The sequence below is a fragment of the Macrosteles quadrilineatus genome, unplaced genomic scaffold, assembly GCF_028750875.1.
Source record: "Macrosteles quadrilineatus isolate MER2022 unplaced genomic scaffold, UCM_ALF_1.0 Scaffold_1__1_contigs__length_201487025, whole genome shotgun sequence".
Taxonomy (NCBI): domain Eukaryota; kingdom Metazoa; phylum Arthropoda; class Insecta; order Hemiptera; family Cicadellidae; genus Macrosteles; species Macrosteles quadrilineatus.
In genome coordinates, this window is record NW_026542594.1 from 201439495 (window position 1) to 201462879 (window position 23385).

Consider the following 23385-nt stretch of genomic DNA (forward strand, 5'->3'; position numbering starts at 1 on the left):
GAGTCATCGTAATTGGGTAGACAGCTTACACGGGGGTATGAAAAGTGTCAAGTCCAATGGAAGAGTGAATAATATATCCGCTGAGGCAGTAGGTTATATAGGTCTACAATGTAATAAATGATGATTTATTGAATTTCTCAAATAGGAAATGATCTGAAATAGCTATTACCGCTACTGGAAAAGAGGAAAATAGCTATTCCTGGATACTGGACCAAATACTTACTCAATTTGTACGAATTAATGTATATTTGTTGTATGTATTTATATTTGTGACACTCCAGTAAGAATCGTCCGATTTCTATGAAATTTTGTACAAACGTGTAAACCTACGTTTATTCGATGCTGAATAAGCAACGATTAGTGTTAATATTAAAATACGAGAAAGAAAATTCTCAACTATCTAAAATGCGTGATTGAGGCACATTGTATGATAAAACGTGTTAATTTGTATCTTCAGCTAATAGTGCTAACAAAAGATAGAAGAGATATAGAACAAAATACTATGGGTTTCACCGCACAGGTGCACTCTTACATGTACATAAAAACCCATAAAAAAGTACCCAAGGTAAAAGACACAAAAAATTATGTAAACAGAATTACTGATTGAATTCGTTATCTGTAGCCTATTTACTGAATGATAAACTATTGGCCATACCAAAAATTAACTAATTACCTACTGTATTTGCAATATTGATTACGAGTGTTTCCAAATTTTAATATTAAATTATGTTACCAGCGCTGGTAAGTGGTGGTTTATCGTGCGAGTACGTTAAACGCGAGTAGCGTACGATACTTTGCATAATAATACACAGAATAATTAGCATATTAAACGCATAACACAATTTATTAAGTACATAACAACTGTTTATTTCATCAGCTGACTAAGTGCACGGTAAAAAGGTTTTACCCCACTACGAGAAAGAAAATTCTCAACTATCTAAAATGCGTGATTGAGGCACATTGTATGATAAAACGTGTTAATTTGTATCTTCAGCTAATAGTGCTAACAAAAGATAGAAGAGATATAGAACAAAATACTATGGGTTTCACCGCACAGGTGCACTCTTACATGTACATAAAAACCCATAAAAAAGTACCCAAGGTAAAAGACACTAAAATTATGTAAACAGAATTACTGATTGAATTCGTTATCTGTATTTACTGAATGATAAACTATTGGCCATACCAAAAATTAACTAATTACCTACTGTATTTGCAATATTGATTACGAGTGTTTCCAAATTTTAATATTAAATTATGTTACCAGCGCTGGTAAGTGGTGGTTTATCGTGCGAGTACGTTAAACGCGAGTAGCGTACGATACTTTGCATAATAATACACAGAATAATTAGCATATTAAACGCATAACACAATTTATTAAGTACATAACAACTGTTTATTTCATCAGCTGACTAAGTGCACGGTAAAAAGGTTTTACCCCACACTACATTATTTTGAAGAACTTCCAACGCAAGGATTTAGTCCAGAAAACAGCTGTTTGCCGCCAGCTTATTTAAATGGGGTTTCATTGCGTACTACTGTACTGCAATGAGTTTTACCAGACACCAATCAGCTGATAACTCTGTATTTATAAAATATATATGGCAATGAGTGATTATAAACAAAAACATAAGGTTATGACTATAGTGATTTTTTAGTCCTTTAGTTGGTGGAAATATTTAAGGATTTGTACGGATTTAGTAGTATGGCGCAAACTATCGCACGTAACTCGTCGAAAATGTGTTTACGCCACACTACATTATTTTGACGAACTTCCCACGCTAGGATTTAGTCCAGAAAACAGCTGTTTGCCGCCAGCTTATTCAAGTGGGGTTTCATTGCGTAATACTGTTCTGCAATGAGTTTTACCGGACACCAATCAGCTGATTATACTGTATTTAGGTGACAGTGAGTGGTTATAAACAAAAACATAACCTCTCACAGGTTATGACTAGTGATTTTTAGTCCTTTAGTTGGTGGAAATATATAAGGATTTGTAGGGATTTAGTAGTATGGCGTAAACTATCGTACGTAACTCGTCCAAAATGTGTGTACCGGACTCGTATGGTAATCCCGTACTCGACTTCGTCTCGCACGGGAACGACCACACTCGTCCGGTAAACACTTATTTTCAGGACTAGTAACGTAATATACTATTACCGCACTCGACTTCATCTCGCACGGGAACGACCACACTCGTCCGGTAAAAACCTATTTTCAGGACTAATAACGTAATATCGACTATTACCGTGCAGTGCACGGTAAAAGTACATAACGTTACTTTTCCGTGTTTAGTCACGGTAAATAGCAACTTTCCAGCCTATCAATACCGATGGAAAAGTGAGTATGATGTAAAATTAATTACATTATACTACTTTCTCAGTAATCTTTATTTTGATTGAATCTTTAAAAACGAATGTAAACAAACAAGAACAAGTCGACTGTGACACAATAACCTGTCGGGCTTTGTTTAGCGTCGCCCTTCCTAAATTAACAAGTCCAGACCTGTTAACGTAGATCTGGAACTTTCCCATTCAAGGCCGTTGGAGGCCACGTGACAGAAAAAACAAAACACAACAATGGGTGAAATAAACATATGTTCTTGTAGCTTCTTTTGGAGCTATCGAAGGTTTGCACGTAGCGTCAAAAATGTTCTATGCTATGGAATATATCGATTGTATTTTTTCTAATACTGTATTAAAATCCAAGTGCTCGAATAACTCGTTTAGTTTGAAAATACAAACACACAGTCAATAGTTTTACAATTTCTTGAAAGTCTGATTTGTGACACATTATGGTACGGTGTTTTCAGTTTGTTCTATGTTATCACATTCACTTGACGTAGACTCTTTATTCTTTTGTGATATTTAGCAAATATTTGGATTAAACTGAATTTATTTGCGCACGTGCATGCTGGGTAATCCCATTTGCTGATCGTTGCTGAAGTAGACTCACTGAGTCCAGTTAAAGTATGTTGAGTCATGAATTTGTTCTGTAAGTCACGTTTGGTTTGAACACTATTTGTTGTAAATAAATAACTTGCATGGTAACCGAGCTTTGCTGAGGCTTATGGATTTTATACTCCTCTTTTTGTTTAATACTAGCTGAACCCGGCAGACGTTGTCTTGCCTTTGACTATTTATAATTTAAGTACCGTAACGTTTAATTGTCTTATTGTATATGAAGTGCTTATAACTAAATTAAAATACGTACGACAACTAATGAAACGCATATAGTACAAAGGATAACCGATTTTGGTCTTTCTATTCGGCTCAATCACGTCCTGGTTGAAGTTCGTTCGCTACGCTCACTCACCTTTAGGTTGGAGCTCGTTCGCTGCGCTCACTTGCCTTCAGGTTAGCTCGTTCGCTACGCTCACTTGCCTTCAGGTTAGCTCGTTCACTACGCTAACTCGCCTCTAGGTTGAAGTTCGTTCGCAATGCTCACTCACCTTTTGGTTGCAAATTAGCTGTTGTCATAAATGTAAAAGAAATAATAGTGCTGCACCCTGTTGGTAATCCTTGTAACTTTAATGCTATTGAACATCATAGAACAGAACTAACAGCTGTTAAGATTCATTAATTCCATTTCTCATAAGGTTAACATGGGAAACTCCAGAGCCACTGGGGCAAAGCCGATTGGACGGATCACGAAATTGATGGTGTATAAACCTATTCCATGAAATTCTACACGTATGTACCAAGTTTCGTGGCAATCGGTTCAGCGGTGTCTGAGTTTATCACTGCCAAACAAATATACAAACATCCTCTTTTATACTTATAGATAAGTTATAGTCTCTTTGCAGTTTTTACGTTTTTACACATTGAAATACATGCATGATTGATAATTCAGTTCATTTTAGTCTTTTAAAAGTGTGTTTTACATTTGAGTCTTACATTAAAATAGCCCTACATTTTTCGTAGGCCTATGTTTTATCTTTGACTATCAATACAACTAGACATTCCACCCCCATGTTAAATTTGTAGCCAGCTTTTTCATCAAAATCTTCTGTATCCAATGGCCAATGGTTTTATTAAGGCCAGTATTAAAATGCCGTCTCTAAATCGTCCTAACAATGGTAGAAGACCTACATTCCAGTTACATTACAATCATATCCTCCATCAAGAATACTTGGTATTAACAATCATAAATTATTTCCAGCAAAGAAAGCTGAGTTTAACCGATTGCAAGGGTTGAAATGAAGACCAATGTTTATGTTGCACAGTTTAATTTAAATGTCAAATTTCCCCTCCTGTTGTTATACTTTAATACTCGTTTTTTTAATAGTTACTGTTTTTTTATAGTTAAATACTTTAACCGATTGTAAGGGTGAAAAATGAAGTCCAATGTTTTTGTTGTAGGCTACAGTTGAATTTGAATGTTAAATTTCCTTTCTCTTTTTTATACTTTAATGCCCTTTTTGGATGTTAATATCAGATTCCAACTACTGTAATATTTTCCTGGTCAAAACTACCATAATGCACTTCTGGAAGAGGTATCTGAATAACAAGTCAACTGTTGTATTTTGCTAGTTTAACCTAAGCAAGCAATAGTTTAATAAACACTTCTTTAGAAGCAAATCTAAGTACTAATTAAACTTTCTTAAAAAGTTTGATTAGTACTAATTAAAGTTTTCTTTTTGAATACAGAATACATCTAAAAAAAAGGAAATATTTGAATGAAAATCCATTAGGTAAATGCAAATTTGCTTATTCTGCAGCATAGGGGTAATAAGTTTGTTGGTGTTAGTTGATATTTGTTTAAATATTTCCTTCGTTATTGAATTGTTGATTATTTTTATATAAAAAGTAAATTTGAATCAAATTAAAAACACAAAAACGATTTAACTTTAGATTTATTTTACGGTGTTTACACCATTACAATGTGTACATTCATGTTATGATTGATAGAAAAAAATGGAGTATCACCATCACTAGAGAGGTGCAGTGGAAGAGAAGCAACAGCAGCAACCCACGGCCTATCTTCCATCTTCTACGGCATAATCAGAGTCATACGCTGTAAACCAGACCAAGTATAAAGCGGTATGTTAAATATGTTAAGATGTTAATATGTTCACAGATATGTTAAGATGTTAAAATATGTTAAATAAGTTAAGACAATAAGATAGGATAACGCACAAAAGGGTAGTATAGGGTAATGGTGGGAGGAGTAGGTTATAAAGGCTACTGGGTAGTGTGGTATAAAGGATACAGCTGGGGTGCAGCCGGGCAGGATAGGGTACAGCTAGGGCCTGTAGGGCAGGGTAAGGTATAGTTGGGACCAATAACGCAGGGTAGGGTATACAGCTAGAACCTGTAGGTCAGAATAGGATGCAGCTGGGGGCGAGCAGGGCACGGTAGGGTACAGCTAGGGCCAGTAGAGCAGGGTAGGGTGCAAATAGGGCCGGTAGCGCAGGTTAGGGTACAGCTAGGGCCAGGAAGGAAGGGTAGGGTACAGCTAGGGCCAGTAGAGCAGGTTAGGGCACAGCTGGGGCTACGTAGGGCAGGGTGGTGGAGTACAGCTAGACTGGTAGAGCAGGGTAGGGTGCAACTGCGGCTGGTATGGGGTATAGCTAGGGCCAGTAGGGTACAGCTGAGGCCAGTAAGGCAAGGTAGGGTGCAGCTGGAAGCGAGCAGGAAAGGGTTGGGTGCAGCCGGGGGCAAGCAGAGCAGGGTAGGACCGGTATGGCAGGGTAGGCCAGTATAGCAGGCTAGGGTACAGCTGGGGGAGGGCAGGGCAGCATAGGGTAGGGTACAGCTACCTGGATTTGACAAAATCCAAAATTTAGTCAATCATCTTTATTTTTTTCATGTTCTTTTATATTTCATTCACAGGCAAATGAAAATCGAATAGACCTACTTCAGAAAACAATGGCCCAGCTTTTGAGCTTCTTGGTGGAGGCAAGCCAAAATACTCCAGGTATTACAAACTCTACATTACGGTATCTTACTTTTATTTCAATGGGGTTTTTCATTCCCATCCTGATTGTGGGATGAGAACGGGATGAAATTTGTAAAAAAATTATTGTTAAATGAATCAAATTATAAAACAAGTTTTCTAAAATCCTTATATATAATACGTGAAGGCGATTTCTACAAAACACTACTCCTCCGTTAATAATGGACGGATTTTTACAAACGACGTGCCAAAATAAAGTATTTTTTGTGTAGACGCCCCCTTTCACCAATTCCTGTAATAAAAATCCTCGGGCTTTGCCCCACAGGCCATCAAAGTTGGAGTTTTTCCCATAAGATTAACATGGGGGAATCTAAATATTTAATTGGAAACTTTGTCCCCACTAATTTGAGAGAACGGCTGGGCGTAGAAACTTGGTAGAGGTGTCCAAAGAAAGGTCTTGGTCTGTAGATGAGTTATCAAAAGAAAAACTAAGCAAAATCCCTTAGGACTCTGCTCCAGAAGCCTTTAAAGATCCCTCCACAGAGTTGTTTACATTTTGGCCATGTGAATAATACTTTTTAATGAAACAGCTGTTCATTTTTAAATTGTATTTCAAACAACACACATTTATTGGGAGTTACTGAATTCTACCAAATAAGTATTTGCAATGTTATTTTCTGATTTTAAAATTGATTTTCTTCTTTAACGTGAAATGTTTTGCAATATAACGTTCCATTACAAAATCAGTGGAAAATCCTTTTATCACAGTAATTCTTAAATTATTTCTTATTGAATTATCTTATATCTATTGTACGGGTTGGTGTCTGCCTTTTTCACCACTTTTGCCTACATTTTATCAATATTATTCTACACATATCAAATATTTTTGTAGAAATATCTGCTCTTATCGTGTCTAAAATCCAAACATAGAAACCTTGCCTAAAATGGTACCCATCTTGACAAATTATTTGCACCTGCCTATATTACCGACTTTGGCGCACTGGATGGTAACATTATTGAAAATAACACGACATTTTGGCTGTAAAATATGGTACAAAGAGAAAACATTATTTAAGCAGCTACTGTCTTGGCAGAAAGGTCATATTCCTTTTAAACTAGATCACATAATCCTTTATAAGATATAAGATACGTTGATTAACAATATGCAAATGTCAATATATACGTAACAGCCAATTTACAGTATTTTTGCTTTTTGGAAATGTCCCATTGCTATGTCATTTGCATTATTTGTTGCCAATGAAGCCGCAAGACCATATGACCATATGACCGCAAGGTCCCTAACAGTTCAAGAATAAAAGCCAACTTCACCTCAAGTATTCCGCTACACCTAACATTCCGTAGAGAGATTATATTGACAACTTTGTGTTATTGATAAGGCTGAGACAACTAACTGACATCCCCCATGTCAAGGAATTCCAGCTTTAACAGTAACCCCACAATAAATTTCACAAAACTATGTTCACTCATTGGCACAGAAGTACGGTATGAACTGACGCGACATGACGAAGGAAAAATCAAACTTACACTGTAACGGATAGACCTCCTTTTGAAGTTGGAATATGTCTTCCCAAAAAATATTTTCTTTTGAAATAAAATCATATTACACTGAAGAAATCACGGAAGTGTTTAACTACAAAATATCCACCAATACAATTTTAATACTCATTGACACAGAAGTACGGTATGAACTGACGCGACGTGACGAAGGAAAAATCAAACTTTACATTGTAACGGATAGACCTCCCTTTGAAGTTAGAATATGTCTTCCAAAAAAATATTTTCTTTTGAAATAAAATCATATTACACTGATGAAATCACGGAAGTGTTTAACTACAAAAGATCCACCAATACGAGTTTAATACAATTTAAAGGTTCTTCCAAGGGAAGAGATACCATATAACATACTAATAATAACTTCTATGACGTTGGGTATGGGGAATATCTTATTCATTGAATGATCAACCAAATTTGGCAACTAACGCAAAATTAATATCATTATTGTTTTTACACTTATTACTCTTTAAACAATGCTAAATGCTCAAAATATGTATATTTCACCCAATTTATCGCAGTTGGATGAATTAACGTAAGCCTTGAAAGTAACCGTCGATTTCGACGGGTTTCACCTAGTATATATAAATACCTGATGATCATGCATAAAAAAAGTTGGATTAAAATTATAATCCATGATCCTGATCATCCAGTGCAACTGAGGTATATCCCTAACAAAATTGTTTGCAATTCTATTAACATTGAAAACAATATCTACAAATGGAATAAAAACCCAATATTCTCTTCCCAAAAAGCTCTAGATTCAAACCCTACTTTGAATTTAAATTAATTCTGTCAAAAAAAAAACACAAATTGTCCAATTGTATTTTTCTGCTGGGAAAAATGCTTACTAATAAAAGTATTTACAAATCTAAGGCCATGCTAACCCCCAATACTCCATTATTGGTGGATGATGACAAAATCCAAAATTTTGTCTATCATCTTTATTTAGTTCTTTAGTATTTAGTTCTTTTATATTTCATTCACAGGCAAGTGAAAATCGAATAGACCTACTTCAGAAAACAATGGCCCAGCTTCTGTGCTTCTTGGTGGAGGCAAGCCAAAATACTCCAGGTATTCCAAACTCTACATTACGGTATCTTACTTTTATTTCAATGGGGTTTTTCATTCCCATCCTGATTGTGGGATGAGAACGGGATGAAATTCGTTTTCCAGTGAATCAAGGAAATCTTAAGATGGTTTTTAGCCCTATATAATTAATGAGGTTTATTGATGAATAACATTAACTCATCTTTTTATGTTGTAATCTATAATATTTGTAATAACAAATAGTATTTGTAAATAAGGTTATTTGTTTATATCGATGCTCACTCTGCTCAATTGGCAGACATGAGGCCGCATACCTAGTAATATACTAGCTGTGTGCCCGTTCTACGTACGGGTATCTTGTAGTCAGTTGATACCTTCTTATATCCAGAACTGCAGTGGTTTGCATGTTAAGTGTGAATTTTTCCAGATGTGCAGGCAAAACTATTTTAGGAATACACATCCTCAATACTAATGTTAAAAGGTCACAAAACAGGTGTTGTGTGCAATACCTATTAAACTCATAGCTCAATAATGCCATCAACTTCTACCCAAGCCGGACACCGTTTATTTAAGGTGGGCGCCTCCTGCCAGCTAAGCCACACATTATTGAGCTTAGTATGGATAGCCAAGTGTGGGATTTGAACCCACACATGTAGAAAGACCTCAAGGCTACAATCGACAGTGTAACCCTGACTGAGCTACCATGCCACCATTGGCCGATTTCAAGAAGTGCCACTATAAGCACAATAGCGCTTGCAGGTGAGATTCAACAAACTAACACCCTGAGCTATACTCAAGCTTAGGTTTTAAAAGGTTGATTTACTGTTTGAGAGTCTTGCTATTTAGTGGTTGCCATGGTACATTATTTTTAAACTAACGCTTGTAAGTTATATGTTTAAAATGAATTAAAGTGTGTTTGTAATAAAACTCGTTTAAATTAAGGCGTGTTGCCACCAAGAATAAATTAAGAAACCCATTATGATATGTGTACATGGAATTTCTACAAACATTTGTGTCATATTTGGATTAGTTTAAAATAACATAATAAGATATTTTTATCAAAAACTCTAGAGAATTGAACTGAGAGCTAAGTAGGCCTGATATGACGACCAATTCAGCATGTATTGTGCAAATCGAGCTGTGGCTGTGATGTATGTATGTCCAGGCTCCGTACCTACCCTGGGTGCTGCTGAGATTCTCAGTTCTGCTGGACAATCTGTGGACCTCATGGGGATGGTTGTCGGGTGATGCTATTACTTCTTAGGGATGTCTCGCCCCACCAGAACGGAGGATTTAGAATTCTCAAGACCCCTCAGATCTTGTGAGTAGCACTTCACATTTACTACCTACTTGATATAGGTTGATTAAAATTAAACGTGTGATATTAGACTGAGACGATTTTTGGGCTGAATGTGCTTTAAATTTACTCACTTATACAGTCTTCCAGTTAAAGGGGCTACAGGTAGGACAGTGTAGGGTAATGCGGTTACAGGCTAGGGTAGTACCGATAGGGTACTGGGGCTGGTAGGGCACTTTAAACTATTAGAGCTACTGGAGGGCAGTGTAGGGTAATGCGGTTACAGTTTAGGGTAGTACCGATAGGGTACTGGGGCTGGTAGGGCACTTTAAACTATTAGAGCTACTGGAGGGCAGTGTAGGGTACTGGGGCTACAGGTTAGCTGGGGCCAGTAGGGCAGAATTGGGGTACAGCTGGTTGTACCAGAGCAGGGTAGGGTGCAGCTGGGGGCTGGGTAGAGTACAGCTGGGGCGAGCAGGACAGCGTAGGGTGCAGCTAGGGCGAACAGGGCAGTATAGAGTACAGCTGGGTGTAGCAGGGCATCGTAGGGTACAGCTAGGGCGAAAAGGGCAGTATAGAGTACAGCTGGATGTAGCAGGGCATCGTAGGGTACAGCTAGGGCGAAAATTGCAAGGTATAGAGTACAGCTGGGTGTATCAGGGCATCGTAGGGTACAGCTAGGGTGAACAAGGCAGTATAGAGTACAGCTGGGCTAACAGGGCAGGGTTTACAGCTGGAGACTGACGGGCAGGGCATCGTGGGGTACGGCTGGGGCCAGTAGGGCATCGTAGATTAGAGCTGGGGGCGAGCAGGGCTGGGCAGACACAGAATGCGCTAGTGACTAAATTTATATTTCTAAAAATTCTATTTCCTACCTTATTTTTGTTGCTGGCCATGTTGATGGGTCATAACAGTTGATATAGCTCACAATAAGTCCTTCCATTAGTTTGAATTAGTAAAAAAGATTGTGTATTTGACAGAAATTAGCAATTTTGATCAGCACAATCTGTCGGTGGCTCACATCAACTACGAAAATTTTGGTAAAAGAACTGGCTACAAATTTTAACATGGGGATGGAATGTCTAGTTGTATTAATAGTCAAAGGTACAGCATAGTAGGTTAGTTACATGAATAATGGGTTAGATTTTACTGTCTTTGGAAATTTGGAAATTTTATAATTTATTTTATGTAATTTGGTTTTTTGCCAGTCTTTATCAGTAATTTATCAGTAATTTCCATAAACCAGTATTTTTTAACCTCTGCAACCTAAACGTTAGCAGGCAGCGAATCCCGCCAAAATTCAGCAGTCAGCTGTGACATAGCCTCACTTTCAAGCCAAGTCTGGTCAAACATACTACCTTACGGAATGAGCATACGGGAGGGACTCTGGCTAAAGGTGTGGTGACGTCATGTGGCTAATGTCTTCTCTTGAGGCAACACGATTACCCTAACGAGACGATGTGATTCCAGCGGCGTTCGTGGCATAGTTGATAGCGTTTCGGTCTGGTGTTCAGGAGGTCTCCAGTTCGAAACCAGCCGGGAACATTTACTTTTTGTCAAAGATTTTGCTTTGAATGTGACTACTTCTTAAACTGTACATCTTTTGTTAGAATTTGATGCATTCATAATTTTATTTATGAACAGAAAGTTTTTTTTAAGTAAACCTTTTTTTTGATTTTTATCTTATATCTTTTTTATATTATCAGCAAGTTTGGTTGGTTAGGTTAGGTTATGACAGTTTATAATTTTATAATACTAAATTTTAAAATTAATTTTATAACTAAAGATTATAAGTAAACATTCATTTGATTTTTTTGTTATATTATCAGCAAGATTGGTTGGTTAGGTTAGGTTATGACAGTTTAATTTTATGATTAAAAAGTTGATTTTATAACTAAAAATTATAAATTTTATTTAAATTTTTTCAACTTAGCGGTTCTAGCGGCGGACGCTGACACTAATAGAAATGTTAGCCACAGTCCCTCCCGTGTGCCCCACTGACTGACCTTACTGCCAAATTTAAACTAACTTTTCTGTATTTACCCTAAATTAACCTCATCCACGATTAGGTTTAGTAAGAACAACTGTTTATGTTAAAATCATATTTTATTGACACCAGTTTTATACAATTGATAATTCAGTGTGACCACACGGCTGCAAGACAATGGTAGAGGTATTTGGAGTGGACAAATCATGAAGTTCTTGGTTGGGTTGAATCCTGGATGTTGTTAAGTAGTCCAACCGCTCCGATGTTTGTCAAAGTTTCAGTGTCCCACGGAGTTCTGACCAGAGCAGACACTATCTCTCACTCCCTCTCCATATGTGTAGTTATATAACATTTCTCTGGTAACTGGAACAGCATCTAAGGACGCCAAGGAAAAAGAGGTGTCATCATCCATAGCTTGAAACAGGATATATGTGCTAAAAAGAACCAAGTTTCTCAATGCATTATGGATCAACCCAACATGGTCCCAATGCATTGTGAGATTGGTTAAGACTTTGCTATCTATTTTGCAGATATGTTAATGCAACCATAATATAACTTTCAAGTTCCTACTATTTCAACAGTTCTTTAGGATATAATCTTGAAAACTCCAAAATAACAGTAATAGATATTAGGTTATTTAACTAGTAGGCCTGATATGTTGAGCCATTCAGCATGTATTGTACAACTCTAGCTGTGATGTTTGTCCAGGCTGCTGGGATTCTCAGTTCTGCTGGACAACATCTGGATTGTACTAGTTACTACTTCTTAGAGGATGGCCTTCTCTACCAGAATGGAGGATTTACAATTCTTAAGACTCCTAAGATGTGAGTGGCCCCTTATAATTTATTTATTTATTTATTTATATTTATTTAAATAATAATCACAATCATTATGGTTTGGGGGGTACAGGGGCTATGGGGTAGGGCGTAGAGGTTACGAGGTAGGGTAGCATAGGGAGTATAGGGTACCGAGGTTACGAGAAAGGGTAGCATAGGGTACCGAGGTTACAGGTTAGGGTAGCATAGAGTAACAAGGTTATAGGCTAGGGTAGCATAGAGTACCGAGGGTACGGGATAGGGTACAGAGGCTGTAAAGGCAGTTGGTGGTAGGGAGGGTAGCATAGGGTACCGACGTTACAGGCTAGGGTAGCATAGAGTATCGAGGGTACAGGTTAGGGTACCATAGGGTACAGAGGTTACGGGATAGGGTACAGAGGCTGTAAAGGCAGTTGGTGGTAGGGAGGATAGCATAGGGTACAGAGGCTGAAAAGGCAGTTGGTAGGGCAGTGTAGAGTAGGTACAGGATACGGGTGGGGCAGTGAAGGTTTAGGGGCTTAAGGGAGAGGCAGTGCAGGGTAGCAGAGTTAGGGTACAACTAGTACCGGTGTGGCAAGGTAGGATATACCATCGACATATAAAACTAACTGGATTGCGCGCAGGCCGTAAGGCTCGTGTAGAGCTTTCCGAGCCAATACAGGTGTGTATCGGGGTTGCCGCATGGGCAAATTGAAGGCAGCATGTGGGATATAGCGGTGTTGTCGATACCTGACCTTGGGCGCACGTGCGTGTTACAATAACCTCTTTGTAACATTGTAACCTTGAAACTTTGGCTACGGAATCATTAGTGTTTCAAATTGTAGCATTAAGAGGTAATTTTAAATGTGCTGTAGGTTACTTCTTCATAGACAAGCTAAGCTCTGAAGTCTTATCTAAACCAGTTAAGACGTGTGTATTAAAGTTGTTTGAAGTTGGTGTTCGAGTCCATAATGTAACATTTGATGGGACAAGTTCAAACATAACAGCAATGAAAAAGCTTGGATGTGAATTACCAGCACGTCCATTTTTTTTATGTAAACCACAATGGTATGGATCAAAAGGTTACAATAATGTTAGACGCTTGCCATATGCTGAAACTAGCTAGGAATACTTTAGCTGATAAGGGTACCATTGAATCTGTGACTGGAATGATCGAATTTAGATTTCTTCAAAGACTCAATTCCCTACAAAATGAGGAGGGTCTTAGTTTAGCCAATAAACTGTCCGTCAAACATATATTTTTCAGAAATAGGAAAATGAATGCCAAACTTGCTGCACAGACTTTAAGTTCAAGCGTTGCCGACGCGCTAGAGTTTTTACTAAAGAATGACCATCCTGATTTCATAGGTTGTGAGGCAACAATTGAGTTTTTGAGGATTATTGATCAATTGTTTGATTTTTTGAACAGCAGGGATCCATTTGGGAAAAATTTCAAAGCACCGATACGGAAGGACAATTTAGAGTACTGTATATAAATGGTATGCTACAGAAATGTTTGGACTATTTAACCTGTTTGAAAATTGAAAAAGTTCCTATTCTCAATCATGCCAGGAAAACGTTTGCTCTTGGCTTCATCACTAACATCCACACGATAAATATTTTGATGAAAAGTTTATTAGAGGAGCATGAATTTAAGTACATATTAACGTACAAGTTTTCTCAAGACCACCTGGAATTGTTATTTTCCTGTATAAGATCTCGAGGAGGAAATAACAATAATCCAAATGTGAAACAGTTCCAGTGGGCTTTGAGAAAACTTTTGTTTCGCAATAGTGTCCAGCCATCTGATAAAGGCAATTGCTTATCATTTGACTTCAATCAACAAAGTTCTGTAATGAGCTTCAACGAATTATCCCAAGTAGTTGGACATAGTGATGAAGCCGATGATGCTGATGATATAGAATGTATGTCATACATGTTACAAAGCATATAAAAGTCGTCTTACTATAAAGACAATGTACTATATTATATTTGTGGTTATGTTATTCGAAAGTTGGATCCTAAACTGAAATGTGAAGAATGCAGTAATCTTTTGGTAACTGGCAATTCAAATCCAAGCCCTTGCACTAATTTTACTGATTTTCTATCAAAAGGAAAATTAATCAGGGCTTCGCCAGATGTACTGAAAATTGTTAAGTTCATGTACAATCAAATTGTTGCATATTCCAAGGATTGGCAAAAATTTGATGCTTCAAAAACTATTTTATTAGCATGTAGAGCCTTTGCTGGTAACGTTTTTCTTAATCATAAAGGTAATAATGAATTTGGCGAGGAAAGCCATGACATGAAATTAATAAAATTAATTGGTATTATGTTTAACAAAATTATATGCCACAGCATTTCTAAGCGTAAAACAGGAGAAGCTTATCTGTCAAAGCTTGGTATGCGGCAGAAGTTAAATAAGCTTATTCTTTTTAGCAATGTTTAGGCTAAATATGTTTCTTTGTTTTACAAAGTTTTCTAAATAAAATGTTTCTTATACAATCTAACCTTGTTCTTACTAATACCTTACCCCAGAATATTTGGTATTTTACGAGAAACTGATAAAACCCATTTTAACATAAACTATTTTGTATTGTAACTTTGAAACATAATTGGTTTCGTTAGAGTTGTAAGTGAAAAAAGAACCAAGTCATAAATGTTTCTTAATTGTACTATTTTATTACTTTTATTCCATCATTAAAAAAAATTAAAATCGGAATTTAAATTATATTTGATCAGAAACCTCAGTGTGAAATATCCGCCGTCAGTTAATATTTATTAATTGTGGTACCCAAACTCGGTTACTCACAGCGTTATTTTTACTCTTTTATTACTTGTAGAAAAGTTCATGAAAATTGATTATTAAAATGCCTTACAACGTTTTAGTTGAGAGTAAAGGTCTGGATAAAGTGCATCGTCCTGGCCGCGACAATGCTAAGATGTGGCGCAGCGAGACGCTTAATCCCACATGACGCCTGCAAAATCTAAAACGCAACCCCGGTCGTTGGCTCGGGTCGCGGAGCCTAGCAGCCGATCCAGTTAGTTTTATACATCGATGGGATATACAGCTAGAACCTGTTGGGCAGAGTAGGATGCAGCTAGGAGCGAGCAGGGCAGGGTAGGGTACAGCTAGGGCTAGTAGAGCGGTGTATTGGACAGCTAGGCATACTAGAGCAGAAAAGGGTACACAGGTATACAAAATACCCCCGCCGCAGCAAACCTGCCGACTAAGCGAATTTCCATTTGTCTGAATTGATTTTCAATTAAATATATTTTAATAACATTAGGGGTAATGAGTACCTAGGTTTGCTGCTACAAGGAAACTAATAAAGTGTGTTTTTAGTAAAATATTGATAGCTTAGTACAAAATAAATAAATTTGCCAAGTTTGATCAAAATATATCCATAAACAAGCAAACTACAACATTTGACAATATTTTCCATAAGAATAACATGGGAATTTTAAATTTACAATTTTTTTAATTTTCTCCGTTACTAATAACCGAACAAAAATACTTTTATATACTAAATGATTTGTTTTTTTAAGCTATTTAAAAAGGTCTAAAGAGAAATTGGGAAATTTTGTGGTTTGAGGGTCAAAAGTGAGAAAAACCAATTTTTACCCCATAAAACCCCCCGTAAAGCCCCGTTCCCATGGTCCGATCGTGCTGGTTCGCGAACTCATTCAAGTTTATCCTGCTTTACACCTTTAAACCAAATTTCATCAAAATCGGACAAAAATTACTCAAGTTATCGCGTTCACGGACGTATATATATATATATATATATATATATAAATATATATATAAATCTATATATATATATACATATATAAAAATTTGAACGAATGTTTTTTTGGCCTCTGGGGTCATCAAAATAAAAAAGTAAATCGGTCCCGGGTCTAGGTCTTACCGTGCCACCTACGGTAATAGCTACTTCCCTATAGGGAAATTCGCTAAAAAAAAAAAAAAAATAAATAAAATAATTTTTAATAATAAAAATAATAATAAAATAAAAGGGTAGAGCAGGGTAGGGTATACAGCTACGACGCCCTTTACGACGACGACGACGACGACGACGACGACGACGACGACGACGACGACGACGACGACGACGACGACGACGACGACGACGACGACGACGACGACGACGACGACGACGACGACGACGACGACGACGACGACGACGACGACGACGACGACGACGACGACGACGACGACGACGACGACGACGACGACGACGACGACGACGACGACGACGACGACGACGACGACTACTACTACCAGGTCAGTTGCAAGGGAATGACTTGATCGTAAAACATGTTAAAATGTAACATGTAAAAATGTAACATGTGGAAATATAAGAAGTTAAAATGTAACATGTTAAAATGTAACGTGTTAAAATGTAACATTTTAAAATGTAACATGCTTAAATGTAACGTGTTAAAATGTAACATATTAAATTGTAACATGTAAAAATGTAACATGTAAAATTGTAACCTTTTAAAATGTAACATGCTTAAAGGTAACTTGTTAAAATGTAACACATTAAAAACGTTATGAGTACTGGTATGAGTAAAAGTTTTTATGTCAGCTTGGTGGTTGAGTGATTATAGTACTGCTGTACTCGCCTTGTAATTAGAAGGTAGCTGGTTTGATTCTATGTTACTTTGTTTGTATTACCTGTCACTAGTTTGGTATAACTAATTTAATTAATCTTTGTCACAGGTGTACGAGGCTGCTGGGCTGGCCAATGCTGACAGTTTTATCCGACAGTTCCCTGATGGCTACAGTACCATTCTGGGGGAGAGAGGAGTTACCGTGTCTGGGGGCCAGAAACAGAGGATAGCTATCGCCCGCGCTCTACTGAAAATCCCATCCATCCTCATACTAGACGAGGCTACCAGGTCAGTTGCAAGGGAATGACTTGATCGTAAAACATGTTAAAATGTAACATGTAAAAATGTAACATGTGGAAATATAAGAAGTTAAAATCATATATAAAATGTAACATATTAAATTGTAACATGTAAAAATGTAACATGTAAAATTGTAACCTTTTAAAATGTAACATGCTTAAAGGTAACTTGTTAAAATGTAACACATTAAAAACTTTATGAGTACTGGTATGAGTAAAAGTTTTTATGTCAGCTTGGTGGTTGAGTGATTATAGTACTGCTGTACTCGCCTTGTAATTAGAAGGTAGCTGGTTTGATTCTATGTTACTTTGTTTGTATTACCTGTCACTAGTTTGGTATTACTAATTTAATTAATCTTTGTCACAGGTGTACGAGGCTGCTGGGCTGGCCAATGCTGACAGTTTTATCTGACAGTTCCCTGATGGCTACAGTACCATTCTGGGGGAGAGAGGAGTTACCGTGTCTGGGGGCCAGAAACAGAGGATAGCTATCGCCCGCGCTCTACTGAAAATCCCATCCATCCTCATACTAGACGAGGCTACCAGGTCAGTTGCAAGGGAAATACTTGATCATAAAAAATGTTAAAATGTAACATGTAAAAATGTAACATGTGGAAATATAAGAAGTTAAAATGTAACATGTTAAAATGTAACGTGTTAAAATGTAACATTTTAAAATGTAACATGCTTAAATGTAACGTGTTAAAATGTAACATATTAAATTGTAACATGTAAAAATGTAACATGTAAAATTGTAACCTTTTAAAATGTAACATGCTTAAAGGTAACTTGTTAAAATGTAACACATTAAAAACGTTATGAGTACTGGTATGAGTAAAAGTTTTTATGTCAGCTTGGTGGTTGAGTGATTATAGTACTGCTGTACTCGCCTTGTAATTAGAAGGTAGCTGGTTTGATTCTATGTTACTTTGTTTGTATTACCTGTCACTAGTTTGGTATAACTAATTTAATTAATCTTTGTCACAGGTGTACGAGGCTGCTGGGCTGGCCAATGCTGACAGTTTTATCCGACAGTTCCCTGATGGCTACAGTACCATTCTGGGGGAGAGAGGAGTTACCGTGTCTGGGGGCCAGAAACAGAGGATAGCTATCGCCCGCGCTCTACTGAAAATCCCATCCATCCTCATACTAGACGAGGCTACCAGGTCAGTTGCAAGGGAAATACTTGATCATAAAACATGTTAAAATGTAACATGTAAAAATGTAACATGTGGAAATATAAGAAGTTAAAATGTAACATGTTAAAATGTAACGTGTTAAAATGTAACATTTTAAAATGTAACATGCTTAAATGTAACGTGTTAAAATGTAACATATTAAATTGTAACATGTAAAAATGTAACATGTAAAATTGTAACCTTTTAAAATGTAACATGCTTAAAGGTAACTTGTTAAAATGTAACACATTAAAAACGTTATGAGTACTGGTATGAGTAAAAGTTTTTATGTCAGCTTGGTGGTTGAGTGATTATAGTACTGCTGTACTCGCCTTGTAATTAGAAGGTAGCTGGTTTGATTCTATGTTACTTTGTTTGTATTACCTGTCACTAGTTTGGTATAACTAATTTAATTAATCTTTGTCACAGGTGTACGAGGCTGCTGGGCTGGCCAATGCTGACAGTTTTATCCGACAGTTCCCTGATGGCTACAGTACCATTCTGGGGGAGAGAGGAGTTACCGTGTCTGGGGGCCAGAAACAGAGGATAGCTATCGCCCGCGCTCTACTGAAAATCCCATCCATCCTCATACTAGACGAGGCTACCAGGTCAGTTGCAAGGGAATGACTTGATCGTAAAACATGTTAAAATGTAACATGTAAAAATGTAACATGTGGAAATATAAGAAGTTAAAATCATATATAAAATGTAACATATTAAATTGTAACATGTAAAAATGTAACATGTAAAATTGTAACCTTTTAAAATGTAACATGCTTAAAGGTAACTTGTTAAAATGTAACACATTAAAAACTTTATGAGTACTGGTATGAGTAAAAGTTTTTATGTCAGCTTGGTGGTTGAGTGATTATAGTACTGCTGTACTCGCCTTGTAATTAGAAGGTAGCTGGTTTGATTCTATGTTACTTTGTTTGTATTACCTGTCACTAGTTTGGTATTACTAATTTAATTAATCTTTGTCACAGGTGTACGAGGCTGCTGGGCTGGCCAATGCTGACAGTTTTATCTGACAGTTCCCTGATGGCTACAGTACCATTCTGGGGGAGAGAGGAGTTACCGTGTCTGGGGGCCAGAAACAGAGGATAGCTATCGCCCGCGCTCTACTGAAAATCCCATCCATCCTCATACTAGACGAGGCTACCAGGTCAGTTGCAAGGGAAATACTTGATCATAAAAAATGTTAAAATGTAACATGTAAATATGTAAAATGTAAAAATGTAGACGACGACGACGACGACGACGACGACGACGACGACGACGACGACGACGACGACGACGACGACGACGACGACGACGACGACGACGACGACGACGACGACGACGACGACGACGACGACGACGACGACGACGACGACGACGACGACGACGACGACGACGACGACGACGACGACGACGACGACGACGACGACGACGACGACGACGACGACGACGACGACGACGACGACGACGACGACGACGACGACGACGACGACGACGACGACGACGACGACGACGACGACGACGACGACGACGACGACGACGACGACGACGACGACGACGACGACGACGACGACGACGACGACGACGACGACGACGACGACGACGACGACGACGACGACGACGACGACGACGACGACGACGACGACGACGACGACGACGACGACGACGACGACGACGACGACGACGACGACGACGACGACGACGACGACGACGACGACGACGACGACGACGACGACGACGACGACGACGACGACGACGACGACGACGACGACGACGACGACGACGACGACGACGACGACGACGACGACGACGACGACGACGACGACGACGACGACGACGACGACGACGACGACGACGACGACGACGACGACGACGACGACGACGACGACGACGACGACGACGACGACGACGACGACGACGACGACGACGACGACGACGACGACGACGACGACGACGACGACGACGACGACGACGACGACGACGACGACGACGACGACGACGACGACGACGACGACGACGACGACGACGACGACGACGACGACGACGACGACGACGACGACGACGACGACGACGACTACTACTACCAGGTCAGTTGCAAGGGAATGACTTGATCGTAAAACATGTTAAAATGTAACATGTAAAAATGTAACATGTGGAAATATAAGAAGTTAAAATGTAACATGTTAAAATGTAACGTGTTAAAATGTAACATTTTAAAATGTAACATGCTTAAATGTAACGTGTTAAAATGTAACATATTAAATTGTAACATGTAAAAATGTAACATGTAAAATTGTAACCTTTTAAAATGTAACATGCTTAAAGGTAACTTGTTAAAATGTAACACATTAAAAACGTTATGAGTACTGGTATGAGTAAAAGTTTTTATGTCAGCTTGGTGGTTGAGTGATTATAGTACTGCTGTACTCGCCTTGTAATTAGAAGGTAGCTGGTTTGATTCTATGTTACTTTGTTTGTATTACCTGTCACTAGTTTGGTATAACTAATTTAATTAATCTTTGTCACAGGTGTACGAGGCTGCTGGGCTGGCCAATGCTGACAGTTTTATCCGACAGTTCCCTGATGGCTACAGTACCATTCTGGGGGAGAGAGGAGTTACCGTGTCTGGGGGCCAGAAACAGAGGATAGCTATCGCCCGCGCTCTACTGAAAATCCCATCCATCCTCATACTAGACGAGGCTACCAGGTCAGTTGCAAGGGAATGACTTGATCGTAAAACATGTTAAAATGTAACATGTAAAAATGTAACATGTGGAAATATAAGAAGTTAAAATCATATATAAAATGTAACATATTAAATTGTAACATGTAAAAATGTAACATGTAAAATTGTAACCTTTTAAAATGTAACATGCTTAAAGGTAACTTGTTAAAATGTAACACATTAAAAACTTTATGAGTACTGGTATGAGTAAAAGTTTTTATGTCAGCTTGGTGGTTGAGTGATTATAGTACTGCTGTACTCGCCTTGTAATTAGAAGGTAGCTGGTTTGATTCTATGTTACTTTGTTTGTATTACCTGTCACTAGTTTGGTATTACTAATTTAATTAATCTTTGTCACAGGTGTACGAGGCTGCTGGGCTGGCCAATGCTGACAGTTTTATCTGACAGTTCCCTGATGGCTACAGTACCATTCTGGGGGAGAGAGGAGTTACCGTGTCTGGGGGCCAGAAACAGAGGATAGCTATCGCCCGCGCTCTACTGAAAATCCCATCCATCCTCATACTAGACGAGGCTACCAGGTCAGTTGCAAGGGAAATACTTGATCATAAAAAATGTTAAAATGTAACATGTAAATATGTAAAATGTAAAAATGTAGACGACGACGACGACGACGACGACGACGACGAAGACGACGACGACGACGACGACGACGACGACGACGACGACGACGACGACGACGACGACGACGACGACGACGACGACGACGACGACGACGACGACGACGACGACGACGACGACGACGACGACGACGACGACGACGACGACGACGACGACGACGACGACGACGACGACGACGACGACGACGACGACGACGACGACGACGACGACGACGACGACGACGACGACGACGACGACGACTACTACTACTACCAGGTCAGTTGCAAGGGAATGACTTGATCGTAAAACATGTTAAAATGTAACATGTAAAAATGTAACATGTGGAAATATAAGAAGTTAAAATGTAACATGTTAAAATGTAACGTGTTAAAATGTAACATTTTAAAATGTAACATGCTTAAATGTAACGTGTTAAAATGTAACATATTAAATTGTAACATGTAAAAATGTAACATGTAAAATTGTAACCTTTTAAAATGTAACATGCTTAAAGGTAACTTGTTAAAATGTAACACATTAAAAACGTTATGAGTACTGGTATGAGTAAAAGTTTTTATGTCAGCTTGGTGGTTGAGTGATTATAGTACTGCTGTACTCGCCTTGTAATTAGAAGGTAGCTGGTTTGATTCTATGTTACTTTGTTTGTATTACCTGTCACTAGTTTGGTATAACTAATTTAATTAATCTTTGTCACAGGTGTACGAGGCTGCTGGGCTGGCCAATGCTGACAGTTTTATCCGACAGTTCCCTGATGGCTACAGTACCATTCTGGGGGAGAGAGGAGTTACCGTGTCTGGGGGCCAGAAACAGAGGATAGCTATCGCCCGCGCTCTACTGAAAATCCCATCCATCCTCATACTAGACGAGGCTACTAGGTCAGTTGCAAGGGAATGACTTGATCGTAAAACATGTTAAAATGTAACATGTAAAAATGTAACATGTGGAAATATAAGAAGTTAAAATCATATATAAAATGTAACATATTAAATTGTAACATGTAAAAATGTAACATGTAAAATTGTAACCTTTTAAAATGTAACATGCTTAAAGGTAACTTGTTAAAATGTAACACATTAAAAACTTTATGAGTACTGGTATGAGTAAAAGTTTTTATGTCAGCTTGGTGGTTGAGTGATTATAGTACTGCTGTACTCGCCTTGTAATTAGAAGGTAGCTGGTTTGATTCTATGTTACTTTGTTTGTATTACCTGTCACTAGTTTGGTATTACTAATTTAATTAATCTTTGTCACAGGTGTACGAGGCTGCTGGGCTGGCCAATGCTGACAGTTTTATCTGACAGTTCCCTGATGGCTACAGTACCATTC